A 22,881-nucleotide genomic window follows, 5' to 3' on the forward strand; every position below is an offset into this window, starting at 1 on the left:
AACCAGAAGTGTGCATTCCGGCGCGAACACTGGTTTGCAGGAGAAAGCTATGTGGATTACACTACTGCAGGTACAAGAACGGGTTTCAGGAGAAAGCTATAAGGATTACTCAAGCTGTACAGGTATGAGAATGGGTTGCAGGAGAAAGCTATGCTACAGGTACAAGAACGGGTTGCAGGAGAAAGCTGTGCTATGTGGAGAAAGCTATATGGAACGAAGAAGGCTATGTGTATGTTAGGTTATACTGGTGGCTAGAGAGAACTCAGGATACCTGCTGGTGTGCTTGAACCCTGTACCTTGAGTGCAGGTAACAAGAGCCTGAATTCCCTACCCACCACCATTTGTGAAATGTTTGCAGATTTTTGCTTCATATTATGTTCTGTTCCTCGTAAAATCTATGGTTCTGTTCCTCGTAAAATCTGTGGTTCTGTTCCTCGTAAAATCTCTGGTTTCTGAGTTTTTAATTCTTTAAGTAGTTGATGGTGCAGTAGTAGCATTGTTGCCTCACAGCTAGAGGTTCTCTGGTTTGATTCTTGGTCAGGGTGCCTTCTTTGTGGAGTCTGTATGTCCTCCCTGTGTTTGTGTGGGTTTGCTCTGGTGTCCTCCCATGTTACAAAGACATGTGTCTGCAGTATTTCTCCCTGGGCCTCTGCTGAAAATTGGCTTTTGTCCCAAGTCAGACGTTTCTGGTTAACAAATGTTATATAAGTGAAATTGACAGGCATTTGAATTTCAGACTTCATATTCTTCAGAAAGTACATAGTGACACAAAACCTTTTATTCTAGCAATTTTCTAAATTTATAAGATGAATATTTGAAATCTGTCCCTATTTTTGGGACTGTATTCCCCCATTATTGGCTTCATCCAAGTTTTTTGTGCTAAGGTTGAGAGCTATGGTGAGAACTAAATTCACTGAATATGTTTGAGGAATGTACTCCCCCATTACTGGCTTTGTCCAGGTGTTTTCAGCTAAAAGATTGAGAGCTATGGTGAGAACTGAATTCACTAAATGATAGCCATTTAGTTTCAGTCTTCCTCTCTTTCACAAAACAGCTGATTTGGCATAGTGGTATGTTCCTCTGACTGTTTTGCACAGGGTCCTGGGTTCAAGTCTTGGTAGTGAAATGCATGCTGATAACACAGCAGTTTATTCTAGCAACTTTCCAAGATTATACAAGCAATGTTTAAAATGTGTCCCTGTTTTTGGGGTTTTTGTCCCTCCCCAATATATTTTGTTTTTTTTCCAGATTTCTTGTGCTGCAAAGTTGAGAGATACAGCTGAGTGTCAAGTAGATTTTACAAGGAGCTGAGAGCTGCAGGGGAAGGGAAGTTTAGTGCTGCTTATGCCGAAACTGCTTGCATTGTTAATAGCACAACAGGTAGTGTACTTGCTTTTGATGCAGAAGGATTTGGGTTCAACTCCCACAGTATGTAGATGCATTGCTGATATTGTACTGTGTTGTAAACGGTGTGGATGCTGTCGTCTTGAGAATGTCCTCTTTGGCAAAGATACCTAGTAACTATAAACCCGTCCGTTATTTGCCATCCATTCCTTATTGCAATATTACTAGCTTATCATTTTTTTAATGTAATATAGACAATTTATTCCTCAAGGGCAACAGGCACTTTATTTGTAGATGAAACAATGAAATATAAAGTTGTTTGCTAGCAGTAACCTCTTCATTAGTTACAGACCTTTTTAATGTGGGATTATTTAAATGACTTTTACTTCTGCAGAGATTGTGCATATTTACTGATGCTGGTGGATTGTAGAAGTTTGAGTAGACTTTTATGATGGAAATGTTCTCAATTGGGCAGTTTTGTAACTATTGGTGCATGCATTTTGTTTCATTGTTTACTGGAAAAATGTTCAAAACAATATATTTAAAACACCCTCTAACAACTGTACTGTATTATACAAGGAATATCATTTAATGCACTCAGGAAGGTGCATGACAGAACACATGCATGTTTTTTATGTGCAAGGGGTCTATCATTTGAAAATAGCCCAAAGTTAATCTTTATCTGCCACTAGCCAAATGTATTTTCTTTGAATGTGGGTTTCAATGCTGTTTCAATGAATGTGAGTTTCAAGGGCAGAGAAGTTTTAATGCCAAGTCTGTTTTCATTGTGAGACTAAATTGCTTTGTTTAGAAGATGTCTTAGTGTTTGTGCTGTAAAATGCAAAATAAAACTTTCAAATGAAGTCCAAATCATCGTAGAAGTAAAGCAATATGCACATTAGTGTTTATGGTAAATGGGGTGAAATAGCCAAGTAATGGTTCATTGGAATGGCTGCAGGGGGGAGGCTCCTTTCAACCATGATTTTGTGAGGGAGTAGGGCAGCAAACTCAAAGAAAGCCCGGCTGAACTATACCTCTCAACTGTCCAGAATGAATAGATTTTTGCTTCTTATTTTTGGTTTGTTCCTCATAAAATTTGTGGTTTTCTGGCAAATCATTTAGGAATTAAGTCACTAAATAATAACAGACACTGAGTTTCAGACTTCACAACCTTCAGAAAAATGCATGCTAAAGCAAGACCTGTTATTCTATCAACTGTCTCAGTCTATACAAGAGCAATTTTTAGTACTGTTTATATGTTCCCTCAATATATTTGGCCTTGTCCAGATTTCCTGCATTAACAGGTTGAGAAGTACATGCAAATAAATTGCTTTATAGAATTAGGCATATCCAAACCTTTCAACTGTCCCCGATTTTGGCTCAAAATGTTGCTCTTCCCCTAATAATCCCTCCGCAAAATGGCAATTTTGGAATAAAACGTGGAGGGTTTACAATTAATAAATAACTGTAATAATCAGAATTATAGATTACTTTTATTTCAGAAATGCATGTAGATTCTTTTATTTTGTCAACTGCTCAAGTTAGCAGTACTAATATTAAAAAAGTGTCCCTTCTTTGACAGGTTCCCAGCTGTATTGTGTGGCTATTTTATATTTTTGCATCACATTTTTGTTCCATTTTTCATAAAATTGTGGGGGTTTTTGGCAAATTAGTGGCAAATCATTAAAGACTGAAGTTATAAAATAATGACAGACATTTTAGTTTCAGATTTCATACCGTCAGAAAATTCATACTAATGCAAGACCTACTATTCTATTATTTTTCTAAGTTTATAAGAGCAATATTTAAAAATTGTCCTTATTTTTGGGCCTTTGTCCCACTTCTATGTATGACTTTGTCCAGATTTCTGAGATTGAGAGGTGTGACAAATGTGTCAGGGCCATCACAGTCAGCCAGAGACATTTCAAATTGTAACATACTTGTTGTACCCCACTCCCCCATGTAGTGACTCTGGATGTGTCCAAGCAAGGCAATGAAGTTATGCAGTGTAAATGTGCAGGGTATCCCCCCATCCAAGGTAGACACAAGTACTACAGTGGCTTATCATCTGTCCTTCATTTTGCAGAATGTTCTGGTTTCTGTCATATTTTTATACTGTTGATTTATGCTTATTATTCAGAAAGTACCTGTTGCTCTGTGTTTAAGTAGAAATGCTTTAATGACCATCAGGTAAGCTTGTCTGAGATTGTAAGATGCAAGTAAGCTTTAATAAGCATACTGTTAAAGAATTGCTAACATTGAAAGCCTTTCTGTTGTTACTATGCAGATAATACTTACATAACTTGATAACGTATAAGCCTTGGCTACTGAAATGCATATGACAGTATTTGTAATAAAAGACAGGATTACATTTTAAGAAGCTCATTACATTTGTTGGAAACTTGCAGTCATCTTTGCAGGCTTTACCTGTAAACTAAACAGAATGCCAGTCTATCATGTGTGGTCCATAACCTGTGCAGTAATCCTTTAGGCAGTGTATCTTAAGCTTGTTTCTTGTTTGCTTTTCATTTTTTACTTTGATCATGTTTTCCCCTTGAAACAAGTAGATAGTTGTTGTCAGGCAGCAGGTCTTTTTTGGATAAGAAACATTTTTCCAAGTGGTGGTATCACAGAGATTGCTACTTTCAGCATGTTACTTGGTACTTTAATAAAGCTGAATATAAATTATAATTAGAACTGCAGTGCAAGGATAAGTGGTTTGAGTTGGGTGCTGCTTGTTTTTCTTATACTTGATTTTGACTGGCATTCCAGTAATGTATTTAAAAAGTAATTTATTTTTTCATGCCTCACAACCTTTTTGTTTCCATCTAGATATTAAGTAAGCTGTCATGCTGCCAGTGCACTGAAATATTTTTTTCTTCTACACTTCATTTTATCTTGATTGGACTCTCATAATGACGGTTTGGCACCCAGGGCAGCGTATTTAATTAAAGTTACAGTTTTTGTGGTTTTGAGCATAGCTCCTCCCTTTTCTAGTTGACCGCACCCCTTCCCATTAACCCCATCCATTCAGCTGTCTCCTGCAGCCCCTGTTTGATTTGAAGTCACCAGCCGCCACTGGAAGTAGGTAATCTATCTACCACATAAGGAATGGTTTCTGGCCCAGAAATTGTAGTTATTGGCCGTTTGGGCAATTTTTCCATCTCTTTCAACTTTCTGATTTAGAAGCCAGCATTTGCACTTGTTTCTTTCCTGTAACTAGTCTAGTTCAGATACAGATTCTTAATTTTAGCACTTGGATTTGCTTATTCATGCTCAGCACTTGTTCAGAACTTGTTATAAGTACCAAATAAGCTACAAACTATCACCACACTCAACCTTCCTCATTACCTAGAGTAAAACAGTTTTTGTACTTGCTTAGAGAAAAACAGCTCTTGTACTCACTTTCCTCACTTGTCTAGAGGAAAATAGTTTTTTATTCAGGCATGTCCAAGGGTCAGCTCCCAGTGTTCTCTCCTTTCTATCTCATGAATCTGGGCATCTTGGGACAATGTAGCAATTGCCTCATGTACACAGACAACCCTCTCCTCTTACCACCCAACACTACAACCTGTGAGAGATGCAGTTATCTAGCCAAACTGGAAGTAAAGCTCTCTCCAACCAAGACTGAACTTGACAGTCAAGAGGAGAAGGTAAACACTTAAACCACACCTCACTCATCACATAGACACACTAAACCTACACCACCAAAATCCGCACATATAAACACAAAAACATTCATGGAGGCTCTCAATAATAATCTGCTCAAGAAACAGAGACCTCCAAAGCAGAAACGCAAGCAACCTCCACCCCCCAAAATAACTCAAATGATACATAGCCCACAGACTCAGTGTGCCACTCAACCACAGCCCATAAGGCAAAACAACGTATCCAATACACTAGTCATAGGAGACTCTATAGTCAGGCACACTGATGTCCCACTCACCAGGCTAAACAAGGAGAAGGTTACTGTCAGCTGCCTGTCAGCTGCCAGTAACCACCACATAACCCATGCACTCAGGTCAATCCACAACAAGTACAAATATGACTTTGTCATTGTCCATGTTGGTGTGAATGACCTGAGATGTACCTCCCTGGACTACATAGGTTCATAGGCTGGTTCATAGGTTGGTACTAGGCTATCGGCCCTAGGGCCTATACAAGCCTAGCCATAACAATTCCCTGGCTATTTCTTACCACAATATTTACTTTAATTTATTGAAAAGAGACATGGGAGAGCTCTCTGATCTTGTAGCCCAGGCAGGTATGACCCTAGCCCTGAGTAGCATACTGCCATTGCCCAGAATGATACCACAGTACAAGGACAAAATGATTGACTTCAACAATTGGCTAAGCTTCTGGTGTCATTCTAAGGGGATCCAGTATTTGCCTGGGACGACATGGTCGACAGATCATGATGCTTTGCCAGAAATGGCCTGCACCTGTCACACCTGGGATAATGGATAATGGCTAAGGCTCTTGCCGCCCCTATAGTGCCTTTTTTAGGCAAGGTTCAAATGATAAATTTACCACCGTAACAGGAACAGGCAAGCAAAAACTGGGGGTAATGCTACTCAATGCTAGATTTCTAAATCTCAAAATGCACTCCCTCGAGGCACTCCTTAAAATGGAGAACATCGACATCTGTGCAGTGACTGAGACCTGGTTCAAGGTTCCAGAGAGCACCCCTGCATTCCCAGGCTATAACTCATACCACACTTTTCGGCCACCTATCCTGGACTGGAACACCAAAGGCAGAGGTGTATCCATATTCATTAAGGATATCCACACCTCCAGGCTAGTTGCTCAGCATAATGCATCCGAGGTTGTCCAAGTGCAACTAATTCTGGGCAAAACTGCAATCCAAATTGTAGCTTACAACAGAAGATCCCCCGCCATGCCCCAGGATTCCCACTCCTCTTTTCTTGATATACTGGAAAATATTAGGGTTCAACCAAACACCCTAATAATGGGCGATTTCAACTAACCCACCATTAACTGGGAAAACTACTCATGTACCAATTCCTTTGCTCAGCACTTCCTGAAATTCATAAATTCTAATGTCATGGATCAACTTATCCACACCCCCACCAGGGACAACAATATCCTAGGCCTAGTCATTACCAACATGAGTGACCAGTGTTCCACACCTGAAGTCAACTCCTCGTTGGTCAGATTCGACCATAAGCTAATCACCCTAGATATCCACATCCCGCCCCCACCCCCATTAAGGAAACCACTGTAAAAAATTTCTCCAAAGCCAATTTAATGCTTCTTAAGACAGAAGTGGTGAACTTCATGACACCCATGCAGATGGACAATACAGTTACGACTGCTGAATCCTACACAAATGCACTCTATAAGCACTTACATGAGTGCATGGATCATGCTATCCCAAACAGAACCAAGATGCTATCCTACAAAAAAAGAGCGACACATATTCATCGAACCGCATTTAAGCGATTCGATGAATATGTCACAGGGCAAGGAGGTAGTTGACCAACTACACAGAATTGCCCTTTCCTTCACTATAGTGCGATCTTAGAGTTGATATATTTAGTTGGGGGGTGTGGGGGGCACAGCCCACCTCATTGGGGGTGTGGGGTGCGAAGCCCCCCACCTGATAATGGTTTTTAATTTTTTTTTTCCAAACGGCCACATTCATTTTTTCACTAGGAAAAAATTTGATTACGTGACCATTTGCTATTTACAGGTTTCGCTCATTATGTGTCGACTTTTATGTAGTCGCACATATGTGCTTTCGTTGTTCTGATATAGACCCAATACACTTTGTTTCCAAAAGTTGCATACCTACTGCCATTTCAGGTTTATTTAAACAATTACCTATGCTGGCACCCCCCCCCCACATGCAGTCCTACTGTAACCCTGTATTAGCTGGTGAGGGTCAAGTGCTTTTGCAGTGATCCAGACAAACTTCTCAAGTAGTGCATAAAGGAAGATGTGGACTAGAAGGTAAAACAGAATGAAATAATTGGAAAACATACTTCTTTAATCTTGATCTTCCTTTCCACCCTGAGCACGCAGTCCGTCTCTCCACTGTTCAAACTGCATCATACTATGATATCACTAACAACATAAGAATTCAGTGATGTCAAATTCAATAATTTCTTTGTTTTTTGATAAGTTCACTGTGAGTGAGTCATTGTTCTATGGGGGGTGTGTGCATGGAGGTGCAGATGATGGTAAGAACAGCCTAGAAAACACCCTGTGTACACTGTTACAGGACAGTTACGTTTACACTTTCTGAGGAAATCATTGAAGTTATAATACATTTCAGAAGTGGATTGGCTGAACACACAGTATGATATTTTTTCTGGATTTTAGAAAACTATTTCTTCTCTGATGTCCATAGTCTTGAAAACTGAAAGCAAAAAGAACCCCTAAAATAATAAATAAAAGAGGAGGTGTTTCAGTAGTTCTGTGCTCACTTGTAGCTCCATAGACATGACACTTCTGGTTGAAGAGACCAGAGGCATGGCACATTAAGCAGTTCATGCTTTACTGGAACCAGCCTGGCAGCTGCCTCATGTCACAAGCAGCCATTAGTAGTGAGTGCTTGAGTGTTAAGAGTCTTTGCTTGAGCATTATTGTGTTCATCATATCTACAATATGCATATTTCCTTTAAGATGCAAACTAGTGGGTATGCTTCTTGATCAGTTGCCATAGCAACAAACACTAAACTACTTCCCCTAAATCCTGTAAAATTAAACATTGCTAAACAATAAGAACAAATACTTCACTCTTGATCTTAGCCAAAGGGCCAGAAAGCAATTTTGTATTAAAATAAAATTATGTCTAAATGAAGTTTGTTAAGGCCATGATAACAGGTGACTAAGAAATCAGGATAGATTTCGACAAGACAAAGTCCATCTAGCCTGAAAGATTCAATCTAAAGGTGTAAAAATGTTCTGTCCATTGACAGTGACTGAAATGTCTTCTTCTCTTAGTCCCTGGATACATGCATACCTTTTTAGGCTGTCATAAAGGTTCTTCCTCTGGTGTCATTAACTATACTAAGATAATAAAAAAAGAGTAAAGTAGTCACTATAAATTAAAAAGTGGCATTTAATAAATTTATACTGACTGGCATACCTCTCAAATTCTTTCCCAAGAATAATGGAAAAAGCTAAGAATAATGGAGGAACAGGGGCACAAAATCATGGACAATTGTCAAATATTACTCTAATGCACTTAAGAAATTGATAGAGCAGCAGGTTTTGTGTCAGCTTACATTTTATGAACAATAATAAACATAAACGTGTAATGTCTGGCATTATCGACTGACTGCAAAACTTAGTGATTTACTAGAAAATCTAAACATCTATAAATTACAGGGTAAACATTTGAGGAAAATCAGGGGCAGTTGAGAGGTATGCATGTTAGTAAATAATTTGTGTAATGCAGTTAGCCAAGTACCACCTGCTGTACTCTTGTTGTATATTTCAGAGCATTACCCTGACAAAAAGTCCGGATTCATGAGTTCTCGTATTTTATTCATATAATAAGAGTAATCAGTGAGTTAGAGGTTATGTGAAATATTTAACGCAGAATGGAAGCTCCTAAAAAATAGTCAGTTAACCACAGAGTGGTGGCTAGCCACAGGAAATTGAATAATGGAGTCATGAAATGAATGGCAAGAATATAGTACTCACGGGTTGTTTAGTCACTACCTAAACTGGAAATTGTCCACCGTCCAGAATCAGTGCTTCCTAGTGTGGGGAACTGCCACATGTAACAATTTACATTATAGCATGTGGCCTGGCCTCTTAAATTTATATTTATTTAACTTAATTGGCATGGAGCAGGCTGATTACTGCCAGACAGAAGTCCATGCAAGTATTCTGACTCCTAGGACAGTGGCAGTGGGAGGTGACACTTGAGCAATGGGTTAGGCTTACCAGATAATTACATATACCAACATCTGTATCACAGCTTCCAGACTGTAGTATTGTTTCTGTTGTTACGTTCTAATGAATGTTACTGTTTATGATCTTAAACTGGGACTGGAAAGATCACTGTATTTAAAACTCAGTAAACAGAAATAAATCTAAAAATATCCTGTTCTGCTATGAAATATTTCCATATGTAATTAGTGACTGCTAACTAAATGTATGTATTATGACTATCCAAGATATAAATATGCCTTTTATCCACACAATGAATTTTATATCCCTGTAAATAAATAAATTAATATAGCAAAGGAAAGTATCATGTTAAACAAATGGCTGCTATGAAAATGTATATGGTGGTGCTGTGGTAGCGTTGTTGCCTCACAGTAAGACGCTGTCCGGTTCAATTCTCAGCTAGAGCATCTTCTACATAGAGACATGCGTGAATGGGCGTACCTTCGTTGAAGGTTATGCGTCAGGGCTGGTAACTCGGCATGTAAAAATCAGATACCAATCATTAGTGGACCAGAGTTCCGCTGTGGCGACCCCTAACCGGGAAAAGCCGAAAGACACAACAACAACTGTAACTTATTAAATGATAACACATCTGTGAAACTTCTGAATGTAAGGAATATAAAGGTAATCTTTCCATCTCTGCAAAAAGTCAAACTGCAAAATATCTAAGGAATGCAAGGAAACAAGTTAAATCTAGCCATATACTGAAAAATATTGGTACAAGTAAAATATCTCCCAGCTATGTAAATGGTCAACGTAATTATTGACAAAACCTTTTGAAATGCTAAATATGTGCTATGTAAAAGTACAGTGTAATGCTGTACAGTCCTTAAAGTGATTTGCTTTTAAGAAATTTTCTCTGTCAGTTATGTAAATGATTAATGCAGTTCATTGCATAACCTTACTTCAATGTTTCTAGTAAAAGACTCTCTCAAGACATGCTTCTAAAGAATCCATAGACCAGCCACCAATCTGGTTAACAAATGTAAAATAAAATAAACAGGTGTTTCTCAGTGCAGAGTGTATGCTGACATTATAAGCAGAATGCAGCAAATATGGTGGTAATATGCTTATTGAAAAGGTAGTGCTGTCTTCTCAACACCTTTCTTCAAAGAATGTCTAAGCTTTTCTCATGTCTGACTTTTCTCAAATCTAATTAGACATTTCTTATCAGGGGACAGGCGGTCTGCTTATGTTCCACATATAATGGATATGTTTCTTTCACTGAACGTACTTCACTCTCAGTTGTTCATTGTCCATTGTCCCATATGATCATTGTCTAATACCATCACAGAAAAAATTCTGTCGGTCTGTCATTAAATGAAAAATCTAAGTTCTTCAGCAATATAACCTTATTAACTATACTGATCTGTACCTCCTGTAAATCTAAACAGTCACTTTTTCTGTCTAATACTGTTGTGCGACTATTACTGCAAGAATATGTTCTCCGAAAACCCAGGATCTCATGAAACAATTCCCTGTACTTCATCTGTATTTGCTCTACAATGAACCATCTGCATATGGCTAAATATTCATTTCTTAATCACAGATACCTCCGACAAGAATAGTTTTTACATCTGTATTAGCTACTTCAAGCATCATAAACATGTTTCAGTCAAGCATGGCTCAAGCCGGAGATTATTTCTACCTAATTCTTACTACCTGACATCTCCTGACAAAACAGGAAGTGCAAATGGGTCGGTCAGGTAACATTAAGTGGTGCTGATCATATTGCTTCACTGCATAAACTCAAACCTGTCCTATTCAAAGACTAATAACATTAGTAATAAAGGTAGCAATCAGCATATGTGCCATCAAATGAATAGGAAATTGTAGTAATAAAGGTAGCAGTCAACAAAAACAAGCACCTCGGTGTCACAACCTTTACTTTCAATAGGTCATGTTAAAACTGTGATTAAGTGCTGATTCAGTGATGTTTGGTGATATCAACAATTTATTCTACAAAATGAAATAATGAGACCATGACTTTAGCCTATTTTGCCTTTCCCAAAGGTGTAAGCTTCTATATGGATGGCTATGAAGCATGCAACATTCAAGATTATTGAGTGGATACTGATAAACAAACCATTAAACTACCATTCTGTGAATTATGCCACATCATTTCAGTAGCCAGAACTTTTGTATGACATCTGATAGTTTTTTCATCTAGCTTATCCTCGGCATTCTATTAATAACTAACCACATTCTGTTTTCACATGCATTTTGTTCCTCCTAATTTAAAACCCTGCTATTCACTAATTCTCTCTGCTCCTCATTACTTTTAGCATCATTTGTCACTGATTCAAGACTTTCAGTTTTGGGCCTGATCTAGTGGTGTAGAGGGATAAAGCCCAAGCTGCAGCCCAGATGACCTTTGTTTGATTAGCTGGAGGAGGCAAGGCAGAAAGGATGACAGTGATTGGCCATTTCCACCTGGCCTATCACCACTTGAGTGACACCCCCATTGGGAATAGGTATGCTGAGTACAATCTGCCAACATGTGCATTGTACTAGTGTGGGGGGGATGTGTGTGTGTGGAAGCTTACACTTCCCACTGAGGGAGCTCAAGAATGCTTGGGCAGTAGGGAGTGGGTGAGTCTGACAAGTCCAGTAGAATACCCTACCAACCTCCTGCTACAGCTGATAACCCATGCAGAAGTAATTTTGCACATCACTGAGTTGGCCAGACTCTTGCCTCTCTAGGAGATGAATAGGCTAATTATTCTCCCATCTAGAGAACAGATAGGCCACAGGGTCTTGCTCAAGCTTCAAAATACCTGCCGGTCACCCTGAGAGAGTGACAAATGGATTGATTAGACAAAGGAGCAGGAACCATCAGACAAGACCCAGGGGATAGTGAAGATAAAAAAAAAAATTCAGCTTCAGTTTCAAAAAGGCAAGCATGGGAACCTTTTCTAACCATCTAAAGTGGTTTATAATTAACACCTGTTATCTACAGCTGATTCAGTAGCCCATGCTTGGAGAAGCCTTTGTCAAGGATTGTCTATCCCAGCCTCATGTTACAAATCATGACGAGTCACCACTTTTGTCTTCTCATCTTTCTTCATCCAAACTAATGGAGGTGCTTAAAGAAGGGGGTTGCACTGGCATTGCCTACTTTCGTGATCTCCTCATATATATGCACTTAGCTGCTTGTAATAGCAAACAGGGTGTGACAGAGTATTTCGCTATAAAGACTTCAAAGGTTAAGAACGTATTGTCATAATCTATCATATATCTTACCAGAATGACTCATAGTTGTTTCCACAGTGACTGGATTTGCATGGTAGGGAGGCCTTCAAGTTTTGGATTACACTGTGGCACTGCTAGTCCAGCTATCTGGAATTTTGTAAATAATTCTATGTAATTTGTGAATATTGATATGATTTATACAAAACTGTATGTTATGTACTGAGCTTCAAGAATGTAACCACAGTATATCCTGCTAGAACATAGAAGATTAAATTACAAAACTTCAAGAAAATAAGTTGAAATGAAGTGCTTTACAATGTCCTATAAAAGTTAGTTTCAATGCATCAAGGAGAGAGTATGTCTAGAGCTAGGAGTTTTTTCTATTGTCTTGGAGAGAAGTGGTTACTAGGCTTAAAATGTAAAAAAGTGTTTTATGGCTTTATGACTTCCTAGCAGCTGCATAGTTCAGAGATCTGTATTTCTCACACAGAGATGTTAAATTTGTTAAGTTTCTGTTTAGCCTGGGAACTAAAGTAAGGTAACAAAGAGTGATGTCATCCAAGCTGACCCAGCAGTAATGTTTAATATTAATTTAACAACTCTCTGAGAGAGAATGACTGTGCATTTTTTATTTTGTCTTGGACCTAGCAAGAACATCCACTCATCATCATCATCATCTGCACTTGCCTGTCTGTAAGTAAGTTTCTTAGGGCATAGTATCTCTCTTAGATATAGATAGGAATATAGTAAAGATCAGTTTAGATGTTTTCTGTATTTATTTCAGACTGTTCTGCAATGTCATTTTAAAATATTTCCTGTGATTTTGAACTCTGAAGTCACTGTATTGAGTTACTGAATATTGTCTTGTTCTTTTATTATTTATTATTAAATATATTTAAACCTATATTTGTGGGTAATATTTGTGAGACATATTTAAGCTCTTGGAGTACTTGCATGTGTATTTGGTGACACTGTACAGGCCACTCCTAAATAGCCTTGCTCTTGGTCAAAACTACCATTTGGATAATAGTAACATTACACAGTAGGATTGTACACCCTTTGCAAGGGTCATATAGTAGCTAATAAAGAGCTGTCTGGTGGCAGTGATAACCACCTGACAGTATGGGCAGAAGGGGCCATAGCCAGTAAACCTGTGCCAGCATTTCCCAGGTGTGTGTGTTTGTGTGTTTGTATATCAATCAAATCCCAAAGTGTGTGTGTGTGTGTCAGCTACTTGGGCAGGGACACGAAGCACTGGTTGAACAGGGAGGGTGCGTGAGGTCTTAGGCCACTCGGCTGAGATCTCAATCCTATAGCTGTGCCAGTGGGAGTCTTACTGGGAATCTGGAGAATGAGGGAGAAACTAGCCCCAGACTGACAGTGGTCTCTGTGTGCTCTTAAGGGAAATTGCACTTTACTGGGTGTGTACTTGTCATCCCAGTGTGTAACATCCCTCACTGTTGCCAGTGGTGAGGATTGAGGCTCCTTGATTACTGGGCCAGTGCAGGGGCATCACACTCACCATAAAGGAGTAACAGCCAACATTTTTCTAAGGAATTCCCAAGAAAAGCACATCAGCATCAATGGGTTAACTTTTAGCAGACTGGGCGTTTAGTGAATTGTAGCAGCAAGAAATTACATGTTTTACAGTCAAACTTAGCTCATCTCACTGAATGGAATTCTGCTGCTTGGAGTACATATATTCAGACTGAGCATCATAGTCTCCATTTAGTATTTAGGAAACTCAAGCCTCCTCTTTTGAGAGCCACAGCATACCTGCCTAACTTTATCCTTGCAGCAAATTACGTTCACATTAATTTGGCAAAAATCCACTGCAAAATAATGTATTTCCTCTGTTTAGTAATGCAAGGATATAAACCCTGAGGTTGCAGCCATCACATTTATACTGGCAACTTCTATGCAAAGGGCATGCATTTCTTTTTTTCCTTTCTGACATTTGCATTAAAGTATTAGTAAGGCACTCCAAGTTGTATCATTCTGTTTAATATGCTCATAGGTAGGAAAAGTCTGTCTATTTAAAGAGTGTTGAGGCAAAATAACTGGGGTATATTTCTCCCCTCATGTAGATGAAGTGAAAGATGATAAAATCATAAGCAAAGCAGAGTAGTATTGCTGAAACTGAATTCACCCTCAAGCCTTTGTGAGTCCTTTCATGGGGTGAACCCTGTTTTTACAAAATCTCACCAAGGCAGCACAGATAAATACACTGTATTTCATATAGCATATATTCTGGGCAGTCAAAGGTTAAAAAATAAAAAAAGACAGCTGGCTTCACAAGTCCCAGGATAAAAAGGTGCCCAATCCCGGTATGTGCACTGGTGCCAGGAATGGAAAAAATGACTGTGTAGAATCCTTAAGACATGGAAACATTCCTACAATGAGGTTACGTCAGGCTCAGGGGAGGATGGCCCTTGTTGTAGAAGGAAGTAGTATTCCACAAAAACTGACAGACCAAAAACGGCCAATAAAGAAGTCAGAGTGGACTATTGATGAAAAGAATGAAATTACATATTGTTACTGTCATGCAAGAAGCCCAGAATTTCTGGATAGAAGATATTCAAAAAGATTAAAAGAGAAATTAGAGGAAAGAAAAATACTCACAGAAGAAAACCTGTCAAAATCTTCAAATGCAAATCTGTGTTCATTAATACAACAGAGTCATGAAAAATATTATATAGACGAAGAAAACTTGAGCCGTTGGAAAAAAGTGACTGAGGAAGTGTAAAAATATAAAGAGCAAAACCTAGAGATTTTTAAAAGGTCTAAAAAGGAAACATGAACATAGGAAAGATAAATCTGATATGGTGCAATAATTATGCAAAGGCAAAATGCAAACTAAGCAATAAAAAAAAGAGCCGCTCCAAAGGTATCTGAAGAAAAATACAGGCAAAGATACTCAGATATGGAAAATTTTACAAAACAAAAAGTAGCATCACAGAGGGAGAATGTACAACAGAAGATTAGTAAATTAGAAGTTAAATAAAAGTTGAAGTTCATAGGTTCATAGGTTCATAGGTAGGTACTAGGCTATCGGCCCTAGGGCCCATACAAGCCTAGCCAAAAAATGTACCCTGGCTTTCGCCAACCAAGAAAATTATTTTCCTGTGCCCCCTGGGGTGAATTTCCTATTACCCATCCAATCATCAAGATTTTTCTTGAAGAGTGCTAATGAGGAGCTCTGTTTGACATAGATAGGTAGTCTGTTCCAGAGTATGGGAAGTCTCTGGGACAGGAATCTATCCCTCCAGCATGTTCTGTTTATTGTGGTGACAAGGTTTAGGTCCCTAGAGTGTGTAGCTTGGAGGGATTGGGATTTCTTTAAGTGGAGCATGTCCAACAGCTCTGGGTTTGACATAGCTTTGAATGTTAGGCAGAGATCGCTCCTGAGTAGGCGATATGCGATGGAGTAAAGCTGTAGTTTTTTTGAGATGGTCTGCATAGGGCATCTGTTTGAGGCCAGTAATCCTCTTTGTGAGGTATTTCTGTGGTCCTTCCAGTTGTAGATGTCTTGTGAGGTACATACCAAAAGGGGCATTGTACTCTATAATGGGTCTAATGAGTGATGAGTAGAGGGGAACAATGACCTCTTTTTTTCTGGATGAGAAGTTACTATACCTGTGAAGTGAAGGATTTAGTGTAGACATTTTAACACAGGTTATGTCACAGCATGATGGAATGTCCCCAAAGTAAGGAGAAACAGTTGGAATGGGAGACATCTGAAGAAGAAATATGGACATGGGAAAGAAAAAGAGATTTAAAATGGTGCAATATTTATGCAACAGAGAAAGTAAAACTAATCAATGCAAAAAAAGCAGTATCAAAGATATATGAAGAGATATACAAGCAAAGAAATCCAGACATGGGAAATGTTACAATTAAAAAATAAGAAAACAAAGGGGGAAATAGAAAAGAGGATTAGTAATGAAGTTAAAGAAACAGAAACTGAAGTTGTGGATTACTTGTGAAGTAAAGACTTTAGTATAGAAAATCCAACTCTAGTAACATCACAGCATGCTGGAAAAATGAGTCCCCAAACTGAGGAGAAACTAGTGGAAACAGAAGCATATGATCAATTGCCACATGAAGAAACTCTGGAACCTTCAGTGGGAAGCCAGGGCAGAAGTTCAGTTGGAATTGCACAGCAAGGAAAGGAACAGGAAATGGTGGCAATTCTAACACGGTCAATGTTGTGGAGTGATAGGCCAGTGAGTTCCCATATGAAAGAGTAATGTTTGAAGAGAGTATATCACAGGAAGATGCTGTGGAACTTTCTGTAGAATGCTTGCAGGAAACAGAGAATAAAGAATGTAAAGAAAGTACCCTTGGTTCAAAAGAAAAAGATTTAAAGAAAGAGTTGATTGATTTAATAGAAATGTATAGACATATTACAATCGATGAAAGAAATAGATTACAAAAAGTTAACAGACCCAAAATGATAGAATTCTGATAAAGCAACTTAACACAGCAACCAAGACTATTAAGAGAAATTCATGTGATATAACAGAAGTAAATAGGATATTACTACTGTGCAGCTAAATTAATAACAAATAAAGTCTTACCACAAAAATCGAGGAAATAAGTGAAAGGAAGGGGAAAAAATCAAATGCAATCATGGAAGTATCAAATAGAGAAAACTGTAACGCAATTAAGATAAGAAGTATCATTGTTAGAAGAGTACAGAAGAGGGAAATATCAACAAAAGTACTTAGAAAAATAGATGTGATAAAAGCAATGCACAGTATTACAACAGACCAAGATCTATCTTACACTATTGAAAATAATAATTTAAAGATATCAGCACAGGCAGAAAAACTTAGAAGATATGCAGATAAATATAAAAGAAAGTACAATTACACTTACATGTGTACCCCAAACAGACACCAACCTGGTTAACAACAGGAAAAGCAATACTCCTCCTTAAGAATGAACCTGCAAGCTATCCTAAAAAGTATAGACTAATAACTTGCCTTTTGACAATGTAGAAACTATTTACTGGAACTGATTCTGACAGAGTCAATAGCCATTTAGAAGAAAACTCAATCATGGCAATAGAACAAAAGGTTAATAATAGAAAGTCATGTGGAAAAGAGGATAATTTTTTTATTAAATAAAGTCATAATGGAAAATTGTAAAAAGGGCATGAATAGATTATAAAAAAAGCATTTAATAACATCCCACATTCATGGACAAAGGAATGCTTACAAATGTATAAGATACACCCTACCTTGATCAATTACATTATAGTGACCATGAAACAGTGGCAAACCACTTTAAAGCTAAGCCATGATAAAGGACAAATTATTATCCCAGGGATAAAAATTCAAAGGGGAATATTCCATGGTGGAGCTTTGTCACCACTGCTCTTTTGTCTTGCTCTTAACCCATTAAGCTGTCTACTTATCAGATTAGGTTATAGTTACAATTTGGCTCCCAGAAAACAACAAGGTTTGTTTCCTATGTCAATGAAACTTCATACGTCAACATTCATGTAAGAAAATTAATTATTTAGATGTATAATTGATAAAGGATTTTGAGAAACATTAATTAATTTCTAATATATACAAAAAGAAAACATTCTCAAATTCATAAAAGCATTTTAACAGTCATCATCCTATGCATCAGAAGAGAAAGTTGGTAAAGGGCCAGATGGTCTGCATAGCAAGGATAGCATTGAGGGAAATACCTATTTTTACAGGAAATGAATTACTTGGCGCAACTCCTTTTTTGGAAATAGGGTATCCTGATGATTGGATTTTCCTATCCTGGATGAAGGAGTGTTTAAAGAGATGCAATGGTGAATACTTGCCATTATTGGGTAATTCCTGTAAAACAATTCCGGAGGCCAATAATGTTAACCAAAGCAGGTATGAACATGCAATATTCAAGTTTTCAGACAATACAAATGAGTTGATGAAAGTAATAGAAAATTGGGTTATATTTGCTCATGATGAAGATTTTATGGGGTATGTAGTATTGACTCCCAGATTTATTTTTAAAAGAAACATCACCTTATAAGCAATTTTAGAAAGAGATGCAGTGAGAAGCATTAATTCTAACATGATCAACAAACAGGGCACTTTTAAATTTGGTAGATGCTCACAATGACCATACATCATGAACACTGGCACATTTTATTTAGAAAATCTGAACTATAGGATTAAAAGTATAGAATATTATAATTGTAACACTACTCGGGTAGTATATCTTGTAGTATATCAGGCATGCTGAAGTTACTATGTAGGTAAAACTAAGAGAGCCTTACGAAAAAGATATATGAGCATGTCTACAAAATTAATAGAAATGTAATGACAAATGCACTAGCAAAACATTCTTGTGTTTGTAAAAATTTTAAAGGATTTAAATGTTTGGTCCTTGAAAAAATTAAAATTGATTTGAGATGTGGCCCCTGGAAAATGTATTATAGTAAAAGGAATTGCATTAGCAATTGAAACTGAATTCCACAATATTCCCAGGATTGAATGAGACAGTCAGCATTAAAAGTGTATTGGAGAGAATACGAAATGGAATATAGGGGGTGTAGTTATATCACAGTGTTGAATTACTAAAAGTGACAATGCATGAGAGTATTTTATTGGTTGTAAATGAATCAAAAGGTACAGGACGGCACAACGACTCAGCTTGAACAGGTCACAATTTATTGATTAACAAAACAACACAATATCCAGAACAAGCTCTATATGTCACAAAGTTAAGTGCTTTCATCTGTCCGATGCAGACTTCCTCAGAACTGCCATATTTAGTTCCGTATCACTTTTGTACTCAATTTTGGCGCCAAAACATTTTGGATTTTTAAAGGGATCCCTCATAATACAACAACTATTACAAACAGCTAATATGTATATATAAAATGCATAGTAAAATTCATAATAAAATTAAATAATATGTAACGCTATACTAACACTTAAAATTATAAAACCATACTTCTGTTAAAAATGTATATGCAATAATGTGCGATAAATTGATTACTTGTCACATACACCCTAACTTGTCATATTCACTATAATTAAAACTACAATTGAAACAGTTCATAAACTCTGACATTAAATGTACAATAATTGTACAATAAAATATAATCAATAATACTCAACACATTGTGTGTGTAAATATGTTTGTAAATCTCTCTATGCCAAGCTTAAAAATGGTTTTATGCTTATGTGATCGTTAATACCTGGAGACCTAAGAGCATCGGTAAATATTTGCCATTTACTCTCTTAGCTAACATAGCCTTCACATTACCACCTCTTGCTGTCATCTCCACCTGGTCTATAATAGTGAATTTGAATCTATGTGTATCCTCATTTTGTGCTATATGTCTACTTAGGGCATTCTTTTTGTCATTTTTCTTTATACAGTACATATGATCATATATACGACATCTTAATTGTCTTTCCGTTTTCCCAATGTAGAACGCGGAACATGCCTCACAAGTAGCTATGTATACCACAAATTTCGTATTGCAGTTTCCTGCCCTTCCTATAATATCTGTTCCATTAAAGTTTTTCAATTTAAATTCTTCTTTCTCATTAATATATCTGCACTGTTTGCAGGTGCCACATTTCACGGTAGCTTTTCTCTTCTTTAATCCATCATTTCATGTGTTATATTTAATCATCATTTTCAGATTGGGGCCTGTTTTGTAAACAAATTTAGGGAATGTACCTACTTTCTGTGCTATATTTTCATCCATAGTAATCAACTTCCAATGCTGTTTAATAATATTCTCAATATATTTCACTACTGGTGAATACATTAATATGCACACCCTATAAGTTTGTTCCTTCATTACATTATTTTTCTGTGCAATGAAATTACCTATTAAAAGTTTGTACTTCCTACCCCATTCTGAACTAATATACCTTGCTACATCGTTTAATCAATGTTCAGGGTACCCTCTTGTACTAAACATTGACCTGATATATTGTACTTCATGAAGCATTATATCCTTGGTAGATGACATATGAGCAGCTCGTATACATTGCCCCTTGAATATGTTTTTGAACACATGCGTAGGATGATTACTACTAAATTCCAAATAATCATTCGAGAATGTGTCTTTTCTATGTATACAAGATACAAATCCATCGTCCACATGACTAATGTAAGTGTCCAAATACGCAATACCTTTTACATTGTAATTATATGTAAATTTTAAAAAATAAGGCACCTATAAGGTGTGTGGACAACAATGTTATTACCTCATATAATGGTTTCAAAGTATTCAACTACACTAATTTTGTTATTTCTGAAGACTTTTACAAATTATTCTCTAAGGGAATGAAGTTTATACCCACAGCTGACGTTAATTTAGTGGATACAATCACTGAATTAAAACTATTTTGTCGTAGACAGCACTTAGCTATTCAGTTTGAGAAGGATGAATCAGACAATAGAACCAGCTGTAAAAAGAATACGAACATACTTAAGAAGAAAAGTACTTACATTCCTGTTAGTAATCCTGTCATAGGGAGTTCTGAGAAAATAGTTAGTCAAGATATATACAGCTTCTATTGAACTCACAGAATCAACCACAAGAGCAGTAGTGAATGCAAAGACAACTTAACTACAGGTGAGCGAGTATGTTTGAAAACCCTTATCAACAACAACCAAGTGAGGGTTATGAAACCCGACAAAGGGGGTGGAATCATTATTTACAACAAATTTCATTATATCAAAGAAATATATAATATATTATACCATTCTGGTAAATACATTTCCCTCAATGAAGTTAACATTGGTTACAGACGTATTGACCTCGCCTTAGAAGAATATTTTATTGATCATAGAATTTCTGAGGAGGTTTACCAGTTTTTGATAGTTGAATATCCTACATTGGCCACCATTGTAGGTATACCTAAAATACACAAAAATTTGGAAAGTCCTCCATTCAGACCAATTATATCTGGAAGTAAGTCCAAAACTTTCCCATAGGAGTCGCTATAGATAGATGGGTCAAACCAGTTTATAACAATGTTTCCCATTTGATTAAAGATTCCTGGGTGTTTCTTAGTAATCTAACATCACAAATTTGGAACAGGAATCTTATTTTTATTACTATCGATGTAATAGATCTTTTTTCATGTATTCCGAAGGAGGTTGGTCTAGAATACTTCAGCAATAGTTTAAGAATATTTGCCAATTTGGAATGGGACAAGATAAGCCTCATTACTGACATGATGGGATTAGTATTGGACCACAATTATATTTATTTTGAGAATTAATTTTTCAAACAAACAACAGGTGTTGCTATGGGGGCCTCATGTGCCCCCATATTTGCAAATTTAGTTATGTTAGAATGGGAGACGGAACATCTATTTAACTGTGAATATTTTAAACATGTTAAGTATTATACGAGATTTTTGGATGATTTATTCATATTATGAGACGGCCCCTTCGACCTTATAGAAACCTTCATCATGTATCTTAACCATACAACAGATTTTTTAAAATTTACATGTAATTACAATGTAAAAGGTATTGTGTATTTGGACACTTACATTAGTCATGGGGACAATGGATTTGTATCTTGTATACATAGAAAAGACACGTTCTTGAATGATTATTTGGAATTTAGTAGTAATCATCCTACGCACGTGTTCAAAAACATATTCAAGGGGCAATGTATACGAGCTGCTCATATGTCATCTACCAAGGATATAATGCTTCATGAAGTACAATATATCAGGTCAACGTTTAGTGCAAGAGGGTACCCTGAACATTGATTAAATGATGTAGCAAGGTATATTGGTTCAGAATGGGGTAGGAAGTACAAACTTTTATTAGGTAATTTCATTGCACAGAAAAATAATTTAACAAAGGAGCAAACTTATAGGGTGTGTGTATTAATGTGTTCATCAGTAGTGAAATATATTGAGAATATTATTAAACAGCACTGGAAGTTGATTACTATGGATGAAAATATAGCACAGAAAGTAGGTACATTCCCTAAATTTGTTTACAAAACAGGCCCCAATCTGAAAATGATGATTGAATATAACACACGAAATGATGGATTAAAGAAGAGAAAAGCTACCGTGAAATGTGGCACCTGCAAACAGTGCAGATATATTAATGAGAAAGAAGAATTTAAATTGAAAAACTTTAATGGAGCATATATTATAGGAAGGGCAGGAAACTGCAATATGAAATTTGTGGTATACATAGCTACTTGTGAGGCATGTTCCGCGTTCTACATTGGGAAAACGGAAAGACAATTAAGATGTCGTATATATGACCACATGTACTGTATAAATAAAAAAGACAAAAACAATGCCCTAAGTAGACATATAGCATAAAATGGGGATACACATAGATTCAAATTCACTATTATAGACCAGGTGGAGATGACAGCAAGAGGTGGTAATGTGAAGGCTATGTTAG

General features: G+C 37.0%; 1 protein-coding gene and 1 pseudogene across 5 annotated transcripts in view; one reads left to right on the top strand and one right to left on the bottom strand.

Moving 5' to 3' along the window:
* SYN1 (synapsin I) overlaps positions 1–22,881 on the top strand; it is a 2,007,545-nt gene that overhangs the window by 1,457,674 nt on the left and 526,990 nt on the right. The gene's annotated exons all lie outside the window — the stretch shown is intronic.
* LOC122809852 lies at positions 7,970–8,138 on the bottom strand (annotated as a pseudogene).

Source organism: Protopterus annectens, chromosome 8.part0 (assembly GCF_019279795.1).
Source record: "Protopterus annectens isolate FY-2018-M chromosome 8.part0, PAN1.0, whole genome shotgun sequence".
NCBI classification, from domain to species: domain Eukaryota; kingdom Metazoa; phylum Chordata; order Ceratodontiformes; family Protopteridae; genus Protopterus; species Protopterus annectens.